Consider the following 20,939-nt stretch of genomic DNA (forward strand, 5'->3'; position numbering starts at 1 on the left):
TTCTGTTCCTGTGGCTTTGTGCCAAGGCTGTCACGGGAGGGGAAGAAACCCAAACCAGAGCCCAGTCCTTCCAAAGCTCTCCTCTGGCTTTACACTTCCTTCCTCCATAACTCCCACAGACCCTTCACCAACCAAGACCTTTTGCTAAATAATCACAAGTATCTTTCTTAATTGTAGTAAAATACCATTTTTAAAAAGATTTATTTATTGATGTATACAGAACTGGGGTACACGGCCAGAGGGGGGGTGGTGAGAGGATTCACCAGAGACAGAGTGGGGAGCAGAACAGGCCGACTGATGAAGTACACTGCTGAGGGGAGCAGCAGGTGGGTCAGAAGAGGTGAAAAATTAAGCAAAGTGTTTTATTGTTTAAGGTTTAACTCACTCTTTTCTAAAATTGAGAAGACAATCATCTTACAGATCAATACATAACAGCAATTGTATATGTCATATAACCAAAGTATTTTGGTTATATAATCAACATATACACAGCGATCTTTGAAGATTCATATGTACTGGCCTGGTGAGCTTTTCTGAATTTATGAGTGCATGAGAGAGAAGTGGAATTTCTGGAGGATGGCAAACCAGGGCTGCTGAATGCACTCAGATTCCCATGCCCCCTTGCCTGAGACACACACTGCTGAGACAGGGCCTCTCCACCCAGCATGCTGCTGCTGAGTCTGAGGGCTCAGTACCCACATGGTGTTTGCACACACACTCCCAAAGTCAACTAAGCTTAAACACAGAACCAGAGAGAGAGGAAGAAATAAAGGTAAAATCTTCTTAATGTCCTGTTGCAATCTGTTAACATTTGAGGAAGGGTTTGCTTCCCCAGAAGCAAACTTTGCCTTATTTCTCTATAGGCTTTTATAAGTCAAGAAAAATTCCCCCAAATTCAGGGTTGTTTTCTGACTGTACCATAAGCTTAATTTTATATATATGTATGTATGTATGTATACACACACACACCACACACGTATACATATATATATACATATATATACATATATATACATATATTCCAATAAAAATTTCTCATTATCATTTTCTAATCTAGCTCAAATTTTTTTCATGGAATGAGGCATACAACAAACAATGGTACTGATACTTACCATAGTAGTTGAATGGCAAAATATAAAATACAACATTTTAATTGGAGATGGACATCCTTCAAAACAAATGCAACTTCCAGCCTCTAAAAAGTATTCATTTTCTTGGGTTAAAGCACAGCACTAAGAAACTAAAGCCACTTTTGCATGAGTTCGATTGCCGCCTGCCCCTGAGGTGATCTACATGGCGTGGCAGACCTCTCCTGACCCGCCCGCTGCTCCCCTCAGCAGTGTACTCCGTCAATCTGCCGGTTCTGCTCCCCACTCTGTCTCTGGTGAAGCCTCTCACTGCCCCAGAGCCTCTAGCCTGTATCCCAGTTCTGAGTTCTGTATGCACAAATAAATACATCTTTTAAAAATTATTAAAAAATAGTATTCATTTTCTGTCCATCTTTGATGTAGCCAGAAATCAGCATAAAACAACCACATTTGGGGGATAAAATTTCTTGTAAGGTGGTACATCTTCAGTCGCTAACAGCAAACTGGAGAGGGATAGGTTGGGGGAAGAGGAGTTGCCTCACTTATAAGAAATAACTTCCCAAGACAGAAACATTGGGCCACTCTGTTACTCAGATTTCACATTTAAAGAAATACAAAACAAAACCAATGCCCCCAATTCCAAAGAACAGTCTACCAGGAACTGTAACAGGTCATTATACAGTTTCCAGTACAAGGCATATTTTCTTCTAAAGTCTCTGAAGCAAGAAGACTCCAAAACAAACAGCAAGGGATTCTCCAAGTAAAGGCACAGGTCTGCAGGTGTTTCCTTGGAGAAGCGCTCATCACCAGGGGCCTCAACCTGGACTCCTCAGTCTTAGCTTTAGAGAGGAGAGTCCCTGCCACGAGTTCCAAGAAGCCTAGTGTTGTTTGTTCCAGACACCCGTGGAGACTTCCAGAAAGGGACGCCAAAGACAGTTCCCAGCCTCAATAGCTCAATCAGCGAATGCCCATTTTGTCAATGTCCCTTTTTGGGATCCGCATGGAGCTTCCCGAGGTATAGCTGCAGTAAGGTATTAGAGTTCCAGACTCAGAACGGGAAAGATGAGTAAGAATAAAAGGTCTTAGAATTTAGAATTTATACTCCTTCTCATAATTTTGGATGGGGTTTCTGTTAGTGACAGATGTTGTTAAGTTATATGATAGACAATTTCTTTTGTAGCCATTTTTAGATGTAGCTTGCGTGTATATTTTGTGGAAGTGTGTGAACAGCCGGGACGGGACATGAAATTAGATCAGTGGATGATGCCCTAAGATCAAGAGCTGTGATTTTTTTTTTTAGGTCTGACTAGTCTGGGTTTGAATTCTACCATTGATGCTATTTTTCTCACAGGGGTAAAAACTGTTCTATCATTTTTCAGATAAGAATATTAAAGGCAAGAACATCTACTGTGGAATTTGACTTATAGCTGAAATAAATTGATGAAATTACATGTGAAATCAATGATCTATCATAAGTGTTCAATACATGTATAGTTGTGGAAGTGGTAGTTGGTGGTGTAGAGAAACTAGAACAGATGCAGGTATTTATTTAGAGGTGATTTATACATATTTTATAAATCACTGGGTGAAAAAAACTGAAGACATAAATGTTGTTAGAGTATTTACTCATTCATAATAAACTACATTTCTACCTCGTGATCGTAACAGCAGCAATAATACGTTATATGTCATCATTTTACATGTCAAGCACTAGTTTGAGATGGTAACTCTTAGGCCTTTCTACAGGGCAGTGAGATATTTACAGATAATTAGACTGTCTCTCAGAGGAAGACAGAACTGCTCACAGTCACACAGAGAACAAGTGGCATAAACTAAACTTTACTTTGTACACTGGCAGTCTGGCTCCAACGCCCTACATTCTTCTAGATTGAGAAATAAGCAAACGATCATCAGAAAGAGAGACTGACAAGAAAGAAAACCAAAAAGGAGCAGAGCAATCACAGCGTACCTCCTGCACACAGGGGAGAGTCCCCATTAGAGAGGAACTCACCTGGTAGCTTTAGATTTCAACTTAGATAGCTTAGCTAGGGCCAGGGAGGTTGGGGAGAGAAAGGGGAAGTTCATTTAAGGAAGAATGTAGACTTCAGTTCTATCTCCTTCAGTGAAAAGACAGAGAGTAGGGCTTCCTGAAGAGACCCTTCCAGCTAAATAGCAAACACAACTTGTCCACAGCCTGCATAATCCCATGTGATATAACCTCTTATCATAAAGATACATTTTGGGGTGGCAGAGTTTTTCTCCCTTCACTACGTACTATTGCATTCCATGAACTTGAAATTTCCCATGAGAGCAAAAAACAAATTCAAAATCCTAGGAGTAATTTTCACACCTATGATAGTTGGTTAGAGAAAAAAATTCTAAGCAAATATTTGCTAAATTTATAAACAAGCAGGAATGTCATATAGCAACCTGAAAGAAATAACTATATGTTGGATGGGAGAGGAGGAAATTTGTGTTTCTTTGATATTTGGGGCTTGTCTTTTTCTTTTTAAACAATTATCTATGACCAATATGGAATGGAAATTGAATTTGTTACATGTGATTGGAGGTTATGTGTATACATATTTATATTTCTATGTGTTTGGTCTTTCATAAATGTGTTCATTAAAAATAGATGCACATAATGGGGCCCTCCCTGGTGGCGCAGCACAGCACTGAGAATCTAAAGCCGCTTCCGGATGAGTTCGATTCCCGCCTGCCCCAGAGGTGACCACATGGCGTGGCAGACCTCTCCTGACCCGCCCGCTGCTCCCCTCAGCAGTGTACTTCGTCGATCTGCCTGTTCTGCTCCCCACTCTGTCTCTGATGAATCCTCTCACCCTTCGCATCTCTGGCCTGTATCCTAGTTCTTTATGAATAAATAAATAAATCTTAAAAAAAAAATAGATGCACATAATTTTTGAAAGAATAATTTGGGGACAAGGAATTAAAGTTAGTGGTAATAGAGCACTCTTCAGAGAAATAGATTCATTTTTAATAAGGCTGCAAGAACCTGAGCCCTACAGTCCTTATAACTTTCACTTTTTCATTTTTCTTATTGCAAATAAACACTGATATGTCCGATGAAAAAATTACCCACAACAGTCTGTGTTCAAGTATGCATATCAAACTCTGGTTACAACTTGGGGCATCTACTACTCTGCCTTGCAATTCCTCAGTAAATACTTATTGATTGAGCCATTTTCAATCTGGTATTAAACCATACTATACCAAACTGAACTACATTAATTTAGAAAATACCTAACAGGTGTTCCTTTGGTACAAAATTGTGTTTCAGGCATAATGTTAGAAAAAGAAAGCTGGTGGCTTTGATTTCCCTCTGTTCAGTAGCAAAACAAATTAGAAAGTTTGTGCAAATTGTGCTTTAAAAAGGCTTCCTTGGAAGTCTGGAATGCTTGTTTACTCTGTAAGCATTCACTCTCTACTCATACACTCAGCTAATATCTCTCCCCAGCCAGCTTTGGTTAACCTTGGATGCCCTTTCGCCCTGTTTAGCATTCCACAAAGCTAAATTTCCATTTCAAGCACAACCCTCTGCTTCTGAAATTGTTCCCATCACTTGAAGCAGTTTCTCATTCTGATGGTGCTTCCATTTGCTTCCCGCAGGGCATTCTATAAATCCCCAAGTCATATCGCACAAAACACAGGCGTGTTCTTCTTGCTCTCTTCTTTTGCTTTTTAATTCATAATTATTTGAAATCAAACTAGGTTGAAAACACTTGGATTTTAGATGCTTCCCAATTTTAACAGTTTCCCTCACATCTGGCTAAATTTCCTAGAATCAGGTCATGTGATGTTCCAGATGATTCAGGCTGTGTTGATAGTGTTGCTGTTGTTTTTCAGTAAGTTGAATAGAAGATACTTCTGCCCCAACTTTCCCTGTCATGATACCTACTAGTATTAATTAATATTCCATTCAGCCCAACTCTGAGATGTTTGGAAGTCTCTTGCAGTTATGAAAATACTCCTTGAGCTATATTCCCTAGGTTTCTGAGAGGCTGCTAATGTAATCTTAGAGTTCTTTAAATTGTTCTCTTCATTAACATTTTTATTCAGATGATATTCTCTTACAGTCAATATAGTATTATCACTGCCCATTTCAAGTTCTCGATTTTAATTTTATTTCTTGATTTCACTTTCTTTTTGGTTCATTTGTGGAAATCTCTTCCACTTACACTGATTTTGAATCTCTTTTCAACTTGACCAAAGCAATCTGTTTGCAGTAGTAAATGGAAGGCTGTGATATTTACAAAGATGTATTTAAAAAAGAAAACCAATAAATAAAAATCCCAATTATTTCAGTTTTCATGAACTCTGTGACTTCCTGTCTTCTTGTCATTTCTGATCTCTGTGTGGTTTCTTCTCTCCTCTGAGAATACAGAATATTTCTATAAAACATTAGCTTTATACCCAGATACTCTTATATCTAGACAATGTTTATAATGCTTTTGTTTTGAGATGGTGCATAACTGCTCTGTCTTCACTGTGATGAGACCTCTGCTCTCACACTTACTCAGTTTACCCAAAAGTTTGCTCTCTTGCATAACTACTATGCACTCCAATGATGGCCACAGAGAAATTTCAAAGTTGAACTCATGGACTGCTTAAAAAAAAAATACATGTGTAACAAATAACTATAAAGTTCTGTGAGACAATTTTAGGCAAAATGTATGGGTAAGTTTGTCTTTAGGTGCCAGGAAAGACAGCAGAGTGGGAAGTATCAATATCTGGACTTGGTCTAAGCAACTAGATAATAGTTAATGGATTTTGGTGTCATATCCCAGGTTTATAGAAACTCTGAAATAATTTATAATTTTGATGTTATTGTAAGAGATATTTTAAATTTCATTTCCAATTATTCATTGTCAGCATGTAGAAATACAGTTAAATTTTGTATATTTTCCTTATGTCTTGGGATCCTAAGCTCACATGCTCATTCCAGTAGGTTTTTGTTTTTGTGTTAGTCTTGGGGCATTGGGGAGACTGATTCCTTAATATTTTCAATGGACACAGTGCACTGCCTTTGAATAAAGATGTCCGTTTTGTTCCCCAAAAGAAAAATTAGTAGCTGAGGGAAGTTAGATGGGCTTCTTTTTATCTCGATTAGCTCCAGTTTCCCCCAGTAATTGCCTTAATGGTACTTGTTTCGGAAGGTTGTGAGAATTAAATTATAGATTGCTTGTAACCGAGAGCATAGAGCCTGCAATATCATCAATGCTTCTAGTAACAGTTAAGTGATTTTATATTTTGGTCTATCTTCAGGCAGATGGATAAGTACTTGCTGAAGGAACTAGTGTAGCCAGTGAAACAATTCATGCACATTTGCACATTTAAGGAGAAGACAATAAGTTAAGTGATGTAGAAAATTTAGTGGTAGACCAAAAACCAAACTAAAATTTCCCTGGAGAGTATAGGTGGACGCAGATGAGTTTCCCTTTAACGTCTCAGTAGTCAAATTTGATTCTATTCTATTTGAAGCCTAATGTTTTTGTGTAGATATGTTGCATAATTTTCTTCATATTCAGAGGCCTCTGTAAAGATGGATTTCATGGAGGAGATTGACAGACTAAGACCATATACTAAGCAAAAGATAATGAAGTTCCAAACTAATGATCTGGAAAAATCAAGACAGATATGGGGGTATTTAATGAAGGGAACAATAACTTTTGGAAAGAACTCAATGTGTGTGTGTGTGTATAAGGAGATGTTAACATTATATTGTTCAACTGGCTCCCAAAAATATCTTGTATCTCCCCCAAAGGTATTTCTCCAACCCACAAGCATAGATTTCATTCATGTGTCCACTCTTTATTATCTACTTTTCATTTAAAAATTATTTATTGACAAGTATGGCAGAAAATGGAGACTTGTTCAGTCTTGTCTCTCTTGAGTTTTTGCTGAAAAAAAGAAAATAACCCTTTTCCTTTGTTCTAACTTTTAACCACAAAGAGCTGTTAAGTCAGAAAAAGTACAAGAAGAAAAACTTTGTTATTTTGAGAGTTGGTTGGTGTTTTGCATTCCCATCTTCTCAGCTCAGTAGGTTATAAGAGGTCCCCTTTACACATGACCTGCTGTACTAAGGGCTAAATTAGTTATTTTTGGGTAACAGTGAAAATTTCACAAAGTAACTTAGGCTAAATCCCATATTGCTAGTTCCATTCCACACAAATTCCTCACAGGGAGCAAACATCAGCATTTTCTTCTAATTCACTTCTAGACATTTTCTTAATCCTTGCCTACTTTCATAAAAATGAAACTGTATGAGTACCATTTAATTGTATTTTTATTTAAAAAATATATCATCACTGAACTAGCAGAATAGGTTACAATATTCAACACTAAAATCTCAGTGGCTCAGTGTTACAAGGTCTGTTTCTTTCTCATTATAAGAGCCTTGAGGGTTATCCTTGGGTTCTGTTTTGCCTTATTTCTTTAGACATGGGTTGATGTAATGTCCACAATCTGAAGCACAGATAATGTATTCCAGAAGCAAAAAGGATATGGTGGTAAGTGCAGAGAACCTACAAGCTTGCACATGGAATTATATAAACTCCTGTTTTACTTTTTATGGAGCAACACAGGATATTTGTTTTTGTTTTGTTTTTTTAATGTGTGTATATGGGCAGGGGAAGTATAGAATTAAAAACTCATCGTTGCTTTTAGTGGTTTCATATTTTCTTGGGTCCAATGAAATTCTCATTTTGTCTTTCAGGTTTACTATCAATGCCACTTTGAGTTTTATTTTTCTACTTGATAGCTTGAGTGTTTTTAAATGCGAACTGAATGATGTTGTTTTTAAATGTTCATTTTATTTATTTTGCCTGGGATTTTCTTGGAAGAGTGATACTGCCAATAGTAATTAGCACACTTAGCTCTAGAGCTTGGATTTTAATTACTGTTTTTTAATGAAAAAATATATTTTACAGATACCATAAATTCTAAAGCTAGGTCTAGTGAAGTGCAAAATAATCATGGACTATACTTCTACACTAAAAAGCAAGGAAATCTTCAAAGAATGATATGACATGTCAAAAGGAGAGAAAAGTACAAAAATGGTATTTCAAAGAGAAATATGCAATAGATGTATGCTCATTGCTGCATTATTTTCAATAGCCAAGATTTGAAAACAACTCAAATGCTTTTTGAGGAATGAATATATAAGAAGACATGACATATACAGTTACAATTTGCAAAAATGATGAACCATACAATTTGCAAAAATGATGGACCAACAGTGGTCCCAAAGTGGTCTTTCATGTAGCCTAAAGATGTGGTAGACTGCATCATCTAGTTTGTATAATTCTACTCTGACATCCACACTGAAAAAACTGCCCAATGATATCTTTTTTAGAACATTCTTCATAGTTTTGGAACACATGACTAAATATACAATAGAATACTATTCAACTATGAAACAAAGATAAATACCATGAATGGAACGTAGAGCTATTATGCTACATGCGAAGGCCAGAGGATGGTAATAACTTGTGATTTCACTCGTATGCAGAAGATAAACAAACAAGTAAAAGCAAACTCTTAGACCATTCAAACTAAATGTTGATTGTCAGATGGGAAGAGGAAAGATGTAAATCAGATATAGATAGGTCAGTTGTATGGTGATGGATGAAAACTAGACTTTTGGTGCTGATCATAATGTAATGTATTTAGATACTGAATTATGATGCTTTGCCCACAAAACCTGTATAATGCTATAAAGCAATGTCACTTGCATAATTCTTTTAAAGGACATAGAAATCAGCTCAAACCAGCCCTCACTGATCAAATGTGTGGAAATATGGAAATCCAACTAAATAATATGTTTTAAACCTGTTAAAATAAAGAGAAAAATGAGTTTGTATATGTTAAGGGAATCAAAAAAATAGCACTGGAAAAGCTATAAAGGAATTAGCTTATACACATCTCTACCTTGATATGGTGTAATAGAAAATGACTACAAATGAACATCTCAGTATTCAAGAATGATTGAGAGAGACTAAGTAACAGACTAATCACACAGAGATTAGATTCTTCTTTAAGAAGAAAGATTCTTCTTTCTTTAAGAAAAAGAAAGAAAGCTTCTTTCTTTTTCTTTTTAAGATTTATTTGTGCATACAGAACTGGGGTACAAGCCAGAGGCTCAGGGGTGGTGAGAGGCTTCACCAGAGACAGAGTGGGGAGCAGAACAGGCAGATCTACGAAGTACACTGCTGAGGGGAGCAGCGGGCGGGCCAGGAGAGGTCTGCCACGCCATGTGGTCACCTCCGGGGCAGGAGGGGATCGAACTCATGCGGAAGTGGCTTTAGATTCTCAGTGCTGTGCTTTAACCCGCTGCGCCACCAGGGAGGGCCTCTTTTTCTTTTTTATTAGGATCATTGATCATAGTTGCTCAAAACAATTGTAGATGCTGCCTGCTAAATCTCTAAATAGTCCTGGCACCTCAGTGCCATATGGGGGCATAGTTCAGTTTTACCCTGACTCTCTATTCCCCTTATTTGCTTTTCCTGAGACTACAAATAAATTCCTGTTTTTCTTTATAATTTACTTCAATTTGTTGACAACCCATAAAATTAAAATCCACAAATCTATATTTAAATGGGGATAGGATACTCATAAGCATATAAGTAATAAATAAACAGGAGGGAAACATTCTTCCTTACATTGAAATAGCAAATAATAAATATAGATTGTATTTAGAAAATTGCCATTTGATAACCACCATAGTAATAATTATTAAGTCAAGAATCAGCCAATGGATACTAAAATCAAAGGGTGAAAACCTGATGAAAAACTTTGCCAAACTAGGCAGAGTTAACATCCCATTAATGATTCAAATAGATGTTGTGTGCCTCTTAGTAAGCTGCACTGAGAATAACACAACATCGCTTACGAGTTTTCTTGCCAAAAATATATTTCCTGAATCTAATCATAAAGAGATTTCAGAAAATCCCAAACTGAGGGTTATTTTACAAAATAAATGGACAATACTCTTCAAAAAATATTAAGGTCATGAAAGGCAAAGGAAGGCTACAGAACTATTTTGAGCTAATGGAGAGTAAAGACACCAAGTGGAACATTAATCCTGAATTGTATCTTGGACCAATAATACAACCTTTATGAAGAATTCAGTGGGACAAAATGACAAAACTTGACTGAGGGCTATAGATTAGATTACTGAGCCATACCAAATGCAAATTTTCTGATTTGGAAATTATACTGTGGGTTTGAAAGAGAAGCTCCTTGTTTTAAGAAATACTAACATAAAGGGGCATTATCTCTGCACTCTCAACGGGCTCAGAAAAAATTTACATATACATACAATAAAACAAACATGGTGTAAGCATATTAATTATTTCAAAACAAACAGTTAAGACAAATCCTTTAAAATATGCAGCACTGGTAAATTATCATTTAGCATCTGGCACAGTGAGCAAAAGCATGTAGGGTAGAAAAGTCCTGTCACAAGCAGATTACCAGAGGCAGAACTACATGCTGTCCCTTTCCTCTGAATGATGGAGTCAGCAGGAACAATAGCCAGCTTTAGATGATGCTATCTCCACAATGTGTTGGCAGAACAAAAGTACAGCTTGAACAAATGCATAGCTTTAGCATTTGCCAGCTGAAAACAGACAATAAACAAATGCCAAGTAAATAGTCATTAATCTTGGTTCAATCTACAACAAAAGAGATCTCTATAGGGCACCAACTGAGGCACCGACTGAACCAGCTCAAATCCAGGGATCACTCAACACACTCCATGTTGTACTTTAGAGTATGTGTCCCAGAACCCCTGGGCATGGAACAAGATGTGGAATTTCTTCCCTTATAGAACTGCAGAACACAAAGAAAACATATGCTTTGCCTGAAACTGACTTTGAGGTTACTGGTAGTAATTAATAAATGGTACATTAAAAGACCAGGGCATCTGTGAGTGGGTGCTACCTTATAGGAAGGCCAATAAGATGAATATTTGTCCCTACATTCAGTGAAAAAAAGTTTTACATAAACAGGAAATAGAGTTGTTTGAGCTTCTTCATTACTGGAAATGTAGACTTGATTGAAGAAAGATGTTTCATGATTATTTTTTCCTTGGATTCTGGGAAAGGAAACTTATTTTAGCCTTGCCTCCTATGACATTTTTTTGTCCATAAACGCAGTTAATGTAGGGATCCATGTTTATTTAATCACTCATTTTCTTTTGAAGTCCTCTCACTTTCTTTGCCATGGCCATTTCAAAAACAACTGAGTTTTAGCCTTTAAAGAAAGCTGAGAACTCTGTGGGAATGAATGAGTGCTCAGCCAGTGAAATTATTCTGACCTTATTCTTTGCTCTATGGCTTGGTTCTTTCTCATGCTTCTTCCCTTTATGTCTGCAACTAGTAGGTCAGTATATCCTTTCACTTGATTAATTATTCATTCTTTAATCCACACATTCCCCAAGATGATATTTACCAAGCACCTGAAATAGATTCAGCACAGCTATAAATACTGAAAGGAAAAAGAATTACTCATACACTTATACCATATACACAGGAAATAATAGTGTTCTGTTCATTTGTTTCTCATTAATTATTTCTGAATATGTTATGCAATTGGAAAGGATCAAATTCAGATGAGTTTCTTTCCTGAACCTACTGTAAAATTTTCAAAAGGATAGTGAGAAGAGATTAGAGTGGCTGGGAAGTGCACAGAGGTGGCGGGGAAGGGAGGGAGTCTTTAAACTGGACCCTAACTGCGATTTGAAGAGTCAGAAAAATGGAAAGATAATCATGGTGAACTGATCAGACTAAATCTAGAATATTCAGGGTATAGTTACTGGATTGTTCTTAGGATAGATTACAATGAAAAAACATGGAAAATGTTTATTTTGCAATCTCACAGAATTGGCTGTGTATGTTAGACATGTCAAAAGAGGTTAGCTCTCCTTTTCATCCTCCATCTTTCCAGTCTCTTCTTCTTTCCAATAGATTCCTGGATAGAACTCAACAATATTATTTGGGACTCTTTGTTATTATTTTTGAGGATGTAAGAATTTAATCTACAGAATTTAAGGCTGGTGCTGCTTCAGATTCCCAGAAAGCCCTCTGCTGTCTTTATCAATTTTGAATTAATTTTATAACAGGATAATCCAGTTATACCTCTAAAGAGACTCCTCAACATGAGTTGGTTTGTTTCAAGTAAGGCCGTAGGCCCTAGTTACAGGTAAGCTGATTTTATTTGGAAATGAGAAAAGGGAAGCACCTTTTGCCACCTTCTCTTAAATAAATAGAAATAAAACTTAGATAATTCTGGGCTCTTATACAAGACACATGGTGAGTTGCTACAGAAAATCTGAAATAGAATCATGTGCATGACTATTTAAAATTCCTTTTAATTACTTATGCCTTTTTGCTAAAGGCAGAGCAGTCCAATTTGGTTCCATGATATAACAGTATGGTATTGTCAAAAGAGAGGTTGCTTAATTCTCAAGAAAGTGTTTTGCCACTGGATCATTGTTTAAAAGAATCTCAAATTGTTAAGGGTTTTTGGAAGTTTTGATTTGCTTCAGTCTTTATTAACATTTGAATCGTTCATCTTTTGTTTCAATTCGTATCATTTTATATGTAACTGAATCACATTATGCTTTTTAGTCTTTAGTTTTGAGACTTTCGCTCATGTCAATGCCTTTGAGTCTGAGTCTACCATAACCCAAAATGTCATCAGAAACATTACATATACATAAGGTTGAATACTCTATGCTATAGTTGTCTCTGTGCCAGTGTTTAAAGGAAATTCACTCATTTTCATAAAAAATATCAGATTGAAGTAGAGACCAGTGCAGGAACAGGGTTACTAGAAGTGGTAAATCAAGACAGGGACAAAAGTTCCAAGTGAAAAAAAGCATTAAAGCAAAGACTTCAACAATTACATAATGTGTTCAATTTACTGAATGCTGTACTTGAATAAATTGGTCCTTCAGTTGGATTCATTTTCTGAATACTGGTTTTAAGCAAGTTGATCAGGAGCAGTGAAATTTCATAAGGCTTTAATGAAAATACATTTTGAAATATGGCTGTAATGTCCCTATGGTTCGATTATTAGATCTCAACTTATTTTTTCTTATCCTTTGAGATAAATACGCTGTTCAAGTGGTACAGAGATCCCATTCTTCTGGAAAGGTTATATACATTTTTCCATTAATATAATATTTTAGAGCTCTGTTAAATATTACAATTGAAAAATAATTTAAATCCTTCAAATATAGTGATTACGTTTGAGTGTATTTTTATTCGATTTTTTATCTGTTCCATGAAGTTTAATGCATAAGTATTTAGTATCCATGGTAGACTTAAAACAAGCTCTCAATAACCTACTGAGGCAGAGTCTAGTGAAGGAATGGGGACAAAGTTGTTGTATTTATTCTGTCTTGGGACTATCTCAACAATGTCATGCCACTGTTCTCTTTCGGTAACTGTATTTCCCTTTTGTTCTGAGAATCGTGGGCCTTAGCCTTCATGCAATCCCATTTCTGTGGAACAATTTACCGTTGTTTTCAAAATTTCACTACACTGAACTCCAGTCCATAAATTAAATGCAATGAAGGACAGAGTGGGCAGATGACTAAGATGCTTTTTCTGAATACTTGGCACAGCGTCACTATGCCATATTCAGACTATTAATCACTAATTTTGAGGGGATTTTACTACCACCCTTCATGAGTTGCCATGTGTAGGTTTAACTTGTAATTGTAGACCTACTCATTGTAACAGCATGGTAGCAGTGCACATAGTGGGGTTACTTTGCTGAGTTTTGTCAAAAACATTTTAAAAATTGGCAAAACGCAACACATGATTTTTTTTATTTTTAAAATAAAATAAATATTTTATTTTACATTTTTGAATTTACAAAATTATTCTGAATGTAATATGAGAGGTCCCATATATTCCAATCCGTTGTCCATTATTATTAATTATTAAGATTTTTGTTAATTTATTTGCCATTAACTAATGAAACAATATTGAAACCTTGTTATTAATTCAAGCCAGTGCTTAATTCAGATTTCCTCAGTTTTCTTCTAGTGCCCTTATACTATACCAAGATCTCACCCAAGATATCATTGAATATTAAGACATTATGTCTTCTTAGACTCCATTTGTTTACAGCAATCTTTACAACCTTCCTTGTCTTTTTATGGCCTTGACTATCTTAAGTAATATTGGTCAGGTATTTTGTAGAATGTAAACATTCTACAACTGGAGTCCATGTGATGTTTTCTCATGATAGGTCATGAGTTTTGGAAGAAAGACCAAAGCTCAGTGCCCACCTCACCACATCATAGGAGGGGTACATACTATCATATGGTTTTTGACTGTTGATATTAATCTTCATCACCTGGCTTGAGGCAGTGTTTGTCAGTTTCTCTACTGTGAAGTTACTCCCACCATCCCCTCACCCACCATCCCCCTTTCTATACTTTACTCTTTGGGAAAGAAGTTCCTCTGTGGATGACACAGTGAGGCATGAGTAGTAATGGCAATTACTACTACTTTCTTAAGGCAATCTACATAAATAATTTAGAATTCTTCAGTATTTATTCTCTCTATTTATTCAATCATTTATTTATATAATATGAATTTGTGACTGTTTTATACTTTGAATTATATTCAATACTAATTTATTTATTTACTTTGCTTGATTGTTCTAGTTTTGTTTATGGGAGTTCTTTTGTTTGGCTCCTATATCCCTTCAATATACTCCCATTAATGTGAGATTTGAACTTTTGTGAACCATTCCATACTTTCCGGAACTATAGGATAATCCATGCTCCTCTTTTAATTTTCCTGTCCCAGTCTAAGAATTAACTATTTTTCCTAGGATTTCCAGGTCCTTTTTTTTTTATTACAAAGTTTATTTTTACATCATTTTGCACATTTTTTTTTCCATCTCGATTGTAATCTCCGCGGGTTTCCCATCACCAGATCACCCCTGTGCCACCACCCTAGTCCTGTGCATTTCCCTCCCTTCCCCCCACCCCCGTTTTTGATCCCATTCCCCACTCCACCCCCACAGAATGTCTCTGGTATATGGTTGTTCATTATTTTTGTTATTTTCTCGCCTGGTCCATTATACTCCTGCTATGAGTGAAACCATCCGGTATTTTTCTTTCTCTTTCTGGCTTATCTCACTAAGCATGATCTTTTCCAGCTCCATCCAAGTTGCTGCAAAAGACATGTGTTTCTCTTTTTTGGTTGCTGAGTAATATTCCATTGTATATATGTACCACATCTTTCTAATCCAGTCATCTACTTTTGGGCATTTGGGCTGCTTCCATGTTTTTCCAATTGTAAATAAAGCAGCAATAAACATGGGGGTACAGGTATCTTTTTCAGTCAGTGTTTTTGTGTCTTTTGGATAGATACCTAGGAGTGGGATTGCTGGGTCGTAGGGAAGCTCCATGTTTAGCAGCTTGAGGAACCTCCAGACAGTTTTCCATAGTGGTTGTACTAGTTTGCATTCCCACCAGCAATGCAGGAGAGTTCCTTTTTCTCCACATCCTCACCAACAATTGTTGTTGCTAGTTGTTTGAAGATGTGCCATTCTCACTGGGGTGAGGTGGTATCTCATTGTGGTTTTAATTTGCATCTCCCTTATTACGAGTGATGTTGAACATTTTTTCATATGCCTGTTGGCCATCTGCATTTCCTCTTTGTGAAGTGTCTTTTTAGCTCTACTGCCCATTTTTTGATGGGGTTGTTTACTTTATTTTTGTTGAGTTTCATCAGTTCTCCGTATATTTTTGTGATCAGTCCTTTATTGCTACTTTTGTGTGAGAAAATGTTTTCCCAATTAGTGATCTTTCTATTTGTTTTTAGTAATGTTTCTTTTGCTGTACAGAAGCTCTTTAACTTGATGTAGTCCCATCTATTTATCTTTGCCTTCACTATTGTGGCGTTGGGTGCTCTGTCTTTAAAGATGTCGCTGAAGTGTATGTCGTGTAGTGTTTGACCCATCTTTGCTTCTAGGTATTTTATGCTTTCCGTTCTTATGTCTAGGTCTTTAATCCACTTCGGATTTCCAGGTCCTTTTATTGAAGAATGATAATGAAATCAAGACTTGGTGCTAGTTAAGCCCATGGTAACTGGGCTTACATGTTCATATAAACATTTAACATCGAGTCATCTTGATGTTGGACTAATCTATTAAGAAAGAAGCTTAATTAATAACCATTCTTCAGAAGTGTACCAATTCTGGAATTATGAAACAGTATTTGACTGATAGTACATCAATCAAATCTAGTCTCAATGAACAAAACTAAAAGGGAAATTGAGGTGATATCATGGAAAATATGGAAATAACTGTTTTGTGTCAAAAAGCAAGCTTCCTTAAATATAAGATAAAAAAAAATCTTCCTTATGATAAAATAAAGAGGAGGAGGCACTATTAGTAATGGGATTTGTTTTCTGACTAGTATAGAATTGCTTTTCTATACTAAGGCCAGCTTACTGCAAACTTCGGATGTATACTATTCATTATCCTAACACCATCTTCTCTCATCTAACTTCTCTGCATTTGCCTTTTTATTCAATAACTGTTATTGAATGTTTATGATGAGAACACAATTTTTAAAAATTCTAGGGTTCTGGCTTTTATTTCTTCCCAGATGTTATCCCCAAAAGTAGTGATACAAAGCAACAGCCATTTACTTTTACTCACTATTTTGTGGATATTGAGGAAGGACTCAGCTGAGACAGGTGCTGGGAGTGCTAAGAGCATCAAAAGGCTGAAACCAATTGTCTGTTGTTGCTTGAGAATGCTGAGGATGGCTGGGAAACACAAATTGATAACTTCTCACTTCCTTTCTCCCTTCTATCATCCAGCACATCCCTAAGCCTGTGCCTCCCACTGTCATATGCTAATCAGAAGCAAGATGACAGGGTGTCAGTTTTCAGGCTCAGTATCACATACCAGAGGACTGCAGATGGGCTTGGATGTGGCAGAAAATAGTAAATAAATATTGATAACCTCCTTAAAAGTTACGAATGTCTTTTACCAACAAAATTTGAAGTGTATCTATTTGAAATAAAATTAAAATTTGCACTCACATACACAAAAGATTCTAAATTTAATTTTTCCTGGTGTCTTTGGATCAGCAAAGGTCTTGCTTAGTTGATATTTGTCTCTTATGGTCCATTGTTTCCTCAGGGCCTATTGTGCTGTGTAAGACCCCTCCCACACCCCAGATTTCAATTCTTTATGTTCCTAACTCATTGAGATTTTCTTTCTTCTGTCTGTCAAATAGGTTCAAACGCTTCATATCATTGCTGAAAGGATGGTCTGCTTGTTTCTATATTCTAACTTTCATATTTTAAAATGATATTGTCTCAGCTATCACATCTGAATATTTAAAGTAGCATAAAATAGCCAAAATTGGATTGTTTAAATAGACACCTGAAGAGCTTGTCAACAAGTCCTATGCTTCAATCTTACAGCAGGGACCATCATTTTCAATTAGTTAGGAGTTTACTTCAAAGTTCTAGGCATGTATCCCTGGACAACTGATTTCTGGGTTGGAACAACATTGTTGGGGAGAGTATTTGCAGTGTTTCTCTTCTTTTCCCATTTTCTTTTTTATCCTTATTCACTCATTTTCTAATTCTCTCCCAGTAGCGCCTGATTTCAGAAATGACAGGAAAAGGTTTTTAAGGTTTAGTGTCTAGAAGGACAATTCCCAGTGTTAAGGTCTGTTCAATTATTCCTCCCAAAACTGTGACCTGATTATTTTGTATGTTTCTTGTTTACTAAGGCTGCAGAGTAACTTAAAAATTTATTTATCCATAACCCATGGATCACTTCAAAACTCATAATGTGAGTCTCAAAATATAACATATCATTTTTATCAAAGAAAATACCTTGGTTTAGCAGATGCTATTTGAACACAAAGAAAAATCACTTCTCTTTGATGAGTGTCTGGTTTGATTTTTGCTGGATCATTATCAGCCAAATCTTTAGTAAGTTTTAGGATGCCTTTCTTAACACAGAAATTTGTCTGGATGACATATTTCTTATCTTAGTATCTGAACTCTCTTTTGAAATTATTTTTAGAGTACATATCTTTCTCCTTATGGATGTTATTGTTTTGAGAAGTTGTGTAAATATCTGATTGAAGAGGACTTTCTTTAAACTCTGAAAGTTGTAAGAGTATACTAAAAGAGATCTCTGGTCTCTAATCATTTCATGAAATAACAGATGTTTCTTCTCACAAAGGACAGTGTACGTAGCTGTATTTTGTGGGCTGCACATTCATAGGAATTGTTCTTATTACAAAGTAAGTGAACATGAACTAATATTGTACCGAATACATTTCCCACAACAATTAGGAATGGACCATCAGCGATTCACTAAAATATGATCTTAAACTTCAAACTATACAGAATTTGACAAGTGATTGATAGGTCTCACTAGGCAACAGTTCTGGGGCTAACTGCATGCTTTCTTATGTGTTTTTGTGAAGATAGTAATGATGCAGCTGTAAAATTCATATTGGATTGTTAAAAGATCATATGGACCCTATAGAAAGGGAGAAAATGGGAATAGATCTTTGGGAACAAAGGAATGGAGACTGAGGAAGTGGTCAAATACTTAGGAAAATAAGAGTGACACCACAACGCAAAGCCATACTTTCAAGTGAAAGTGAATGATCTACTGGAAGATCAAAGGAAAAGTCTGGATCTAGAGAAATAACATGTAAAAGCTCAACTTAATCCCTGTTTGTGCCTAATTCCACAACCTGTGATCTTTCTGCCATGCTTGCTACTTTACTATTAAAAGCACACATTCAAACAAAATTTGAGATAATGAAAAGACAAAAATACTTGCATAGATATAAGGAACAAAATAACACTCAACTTTTAGACTATAAAATCAAATCAGTGATTACCAGAAGGTCATGCCAAGAGAAAATCTAGCAGAAAGGGGTCAATTGTAATGTGAAGGATTTTGATTTTCACCAGTGAAGACAAGAGTAAACCAGACAGATACTGATTTCTAATGATGCACAGTCAAAACCCATAATGTTATAATGCAATGCTACTACAGTGTACTGATTCCATATTTGCTTAGACATGGCACTGTTCTAGACATTGGGTCTAGAACACATTGGGTTAATAGAAGATCTGGGATGAGAAGACTTGGTGTCCTTTTTATGTAGAAGGACAGAGATGCTGGGGGTGAGAGGATTTACCAGAGACAAAGTGGGGAGCAGAACAGGCAGATCTACTGAAACACACAGTAAAAAGGAAAGTCTTTTGTGCTATATGTAGGTTAGCTCCTTGGCTGGGACTTGAACTCAGGCTGTAGTGGTAATAGCACCGAGAACTCCTAGGCTAGCAGGTAAACTCCCTTGTGTGGGTTTCAGTGACAGTGTTGTATCTGAGCCATGAGCTCCAGGATGGTGAAAATCAATGAGACGGGGTGGCTTGGAGTGGTGAGCAAGAGTACAATCATTAGAGCATGCTGATAGGTCAGGCTGCAGATGTCAGCTAAAGTATGCAAAAATTAAAAAAATAAAACATGTTTGCATATCTTTGTTTAAGCATAAGGAGAACTCTTTATAGGTTATTAATTGTATGTTTGTCAGACTGTCTCTAACCCATTCCCTCTGAGACACTTACTAGTGAATAGCAAATTTGGAACAGGTGAATCAACGTTATGACTTTTTCTGGAAGCAATGTGCAACTGTTAATGTTTTTTTTTTTTTTTCTCTTTTTTCCTTTTCTCTTCACTTAGCCAATTTAGGACTCACTGGACTCACCTGGACTCACAATAGCCATGATTTGGCACCAATCCTAAAGTTAGTTGCTGTGAAAACATTCCTGGTATAATTCCACCATCTGGATCCAGATCTCCCAGTGCAATATTAGAGAGGAAAGTGAAGGATGTAAGAATTGAAGAGACAGAAATTTTCTTTAACTTATAAGATGTACTGATCCTAGCTGTGAACACAAATTTGGAGAAAGCAGAGTCAAACTTGTCTCAACAGAATGAGGGTGATAGTTAAACACTTACAATATCTCTTGCAATCAGGAAACTCCCCAAGTCCTTTTTCATATTTTCCCCCACAACGGTCTTTGCCTGGTTGCACAATGTAACTGGTGAGCAATTGTCCTAAGTCTACCCAGTGGGGCAAGGTCAAGAGCTACTCCTATGGGCACTGTTTGGATTGTGATTCTATTCATGATCCATTTTCCACTCTTTATTTTCTGGACCCACCTAGATGTCATCATTCTCAAAGTCTTATCTGAGAAACTCCCCTGGTTATATATATGTAGGTGTATTTGTACATGTGTATGGTTGTCTATAATCTTACATTGCTAGTTACTTGTAAGATATATTTTAGGTAATCATTGTTAAGGTTTGAATTTTGTCTTCCCTGATTTTATAAAGTCTTAATGCCCCACCCCTGCAGAATGGGCCAATATTTGGAAACATGGAATTTAATCTGGTTTAAAAAAAAAAAAGGCTCATATAAATGAGCCCTAAAAACAATATGACTGATATCCACATAAAAAGTGGAAGTTAGGGACAGAGATGCACTTAAAGAGCACAGGCAGAGGCCAGGTGAAGATGAAAAGTCAAGGAAAGAGACTTCAGAGAAAGAAAACAATCTCATACCTCAGATTTCTACTCTAGAATTGTGAGCAAGATGTTTCTATTGCATCAACCAGCTACCCAGGGGTGTTACTATATACTTGACACTGTCAGGAGTTTTGAAGGCTATTAAAAGTCCCCTCTTCTAGGAATGCAATAAACACAGTTCCACAATTAGCAAACTAATGTTCCATTTTGCTCAAAATC

This window comes from Condylura cristata, unplaced genomic scaffold (assembly GCF_000260355.1).
Source record: "Condylura cristata isolate star-nosed mole 26May11 unplaced genomic scaffold, ConCri1.0 scaffold00014, whole genome shotgun sequence".
Taxonomy (NCBI): domain Eukaryota; kingdom Metazoa; phylum Chordata; class Mammalia; order Eulipotyphla; family Talpidae; genus Condylura; species Condylura cristata.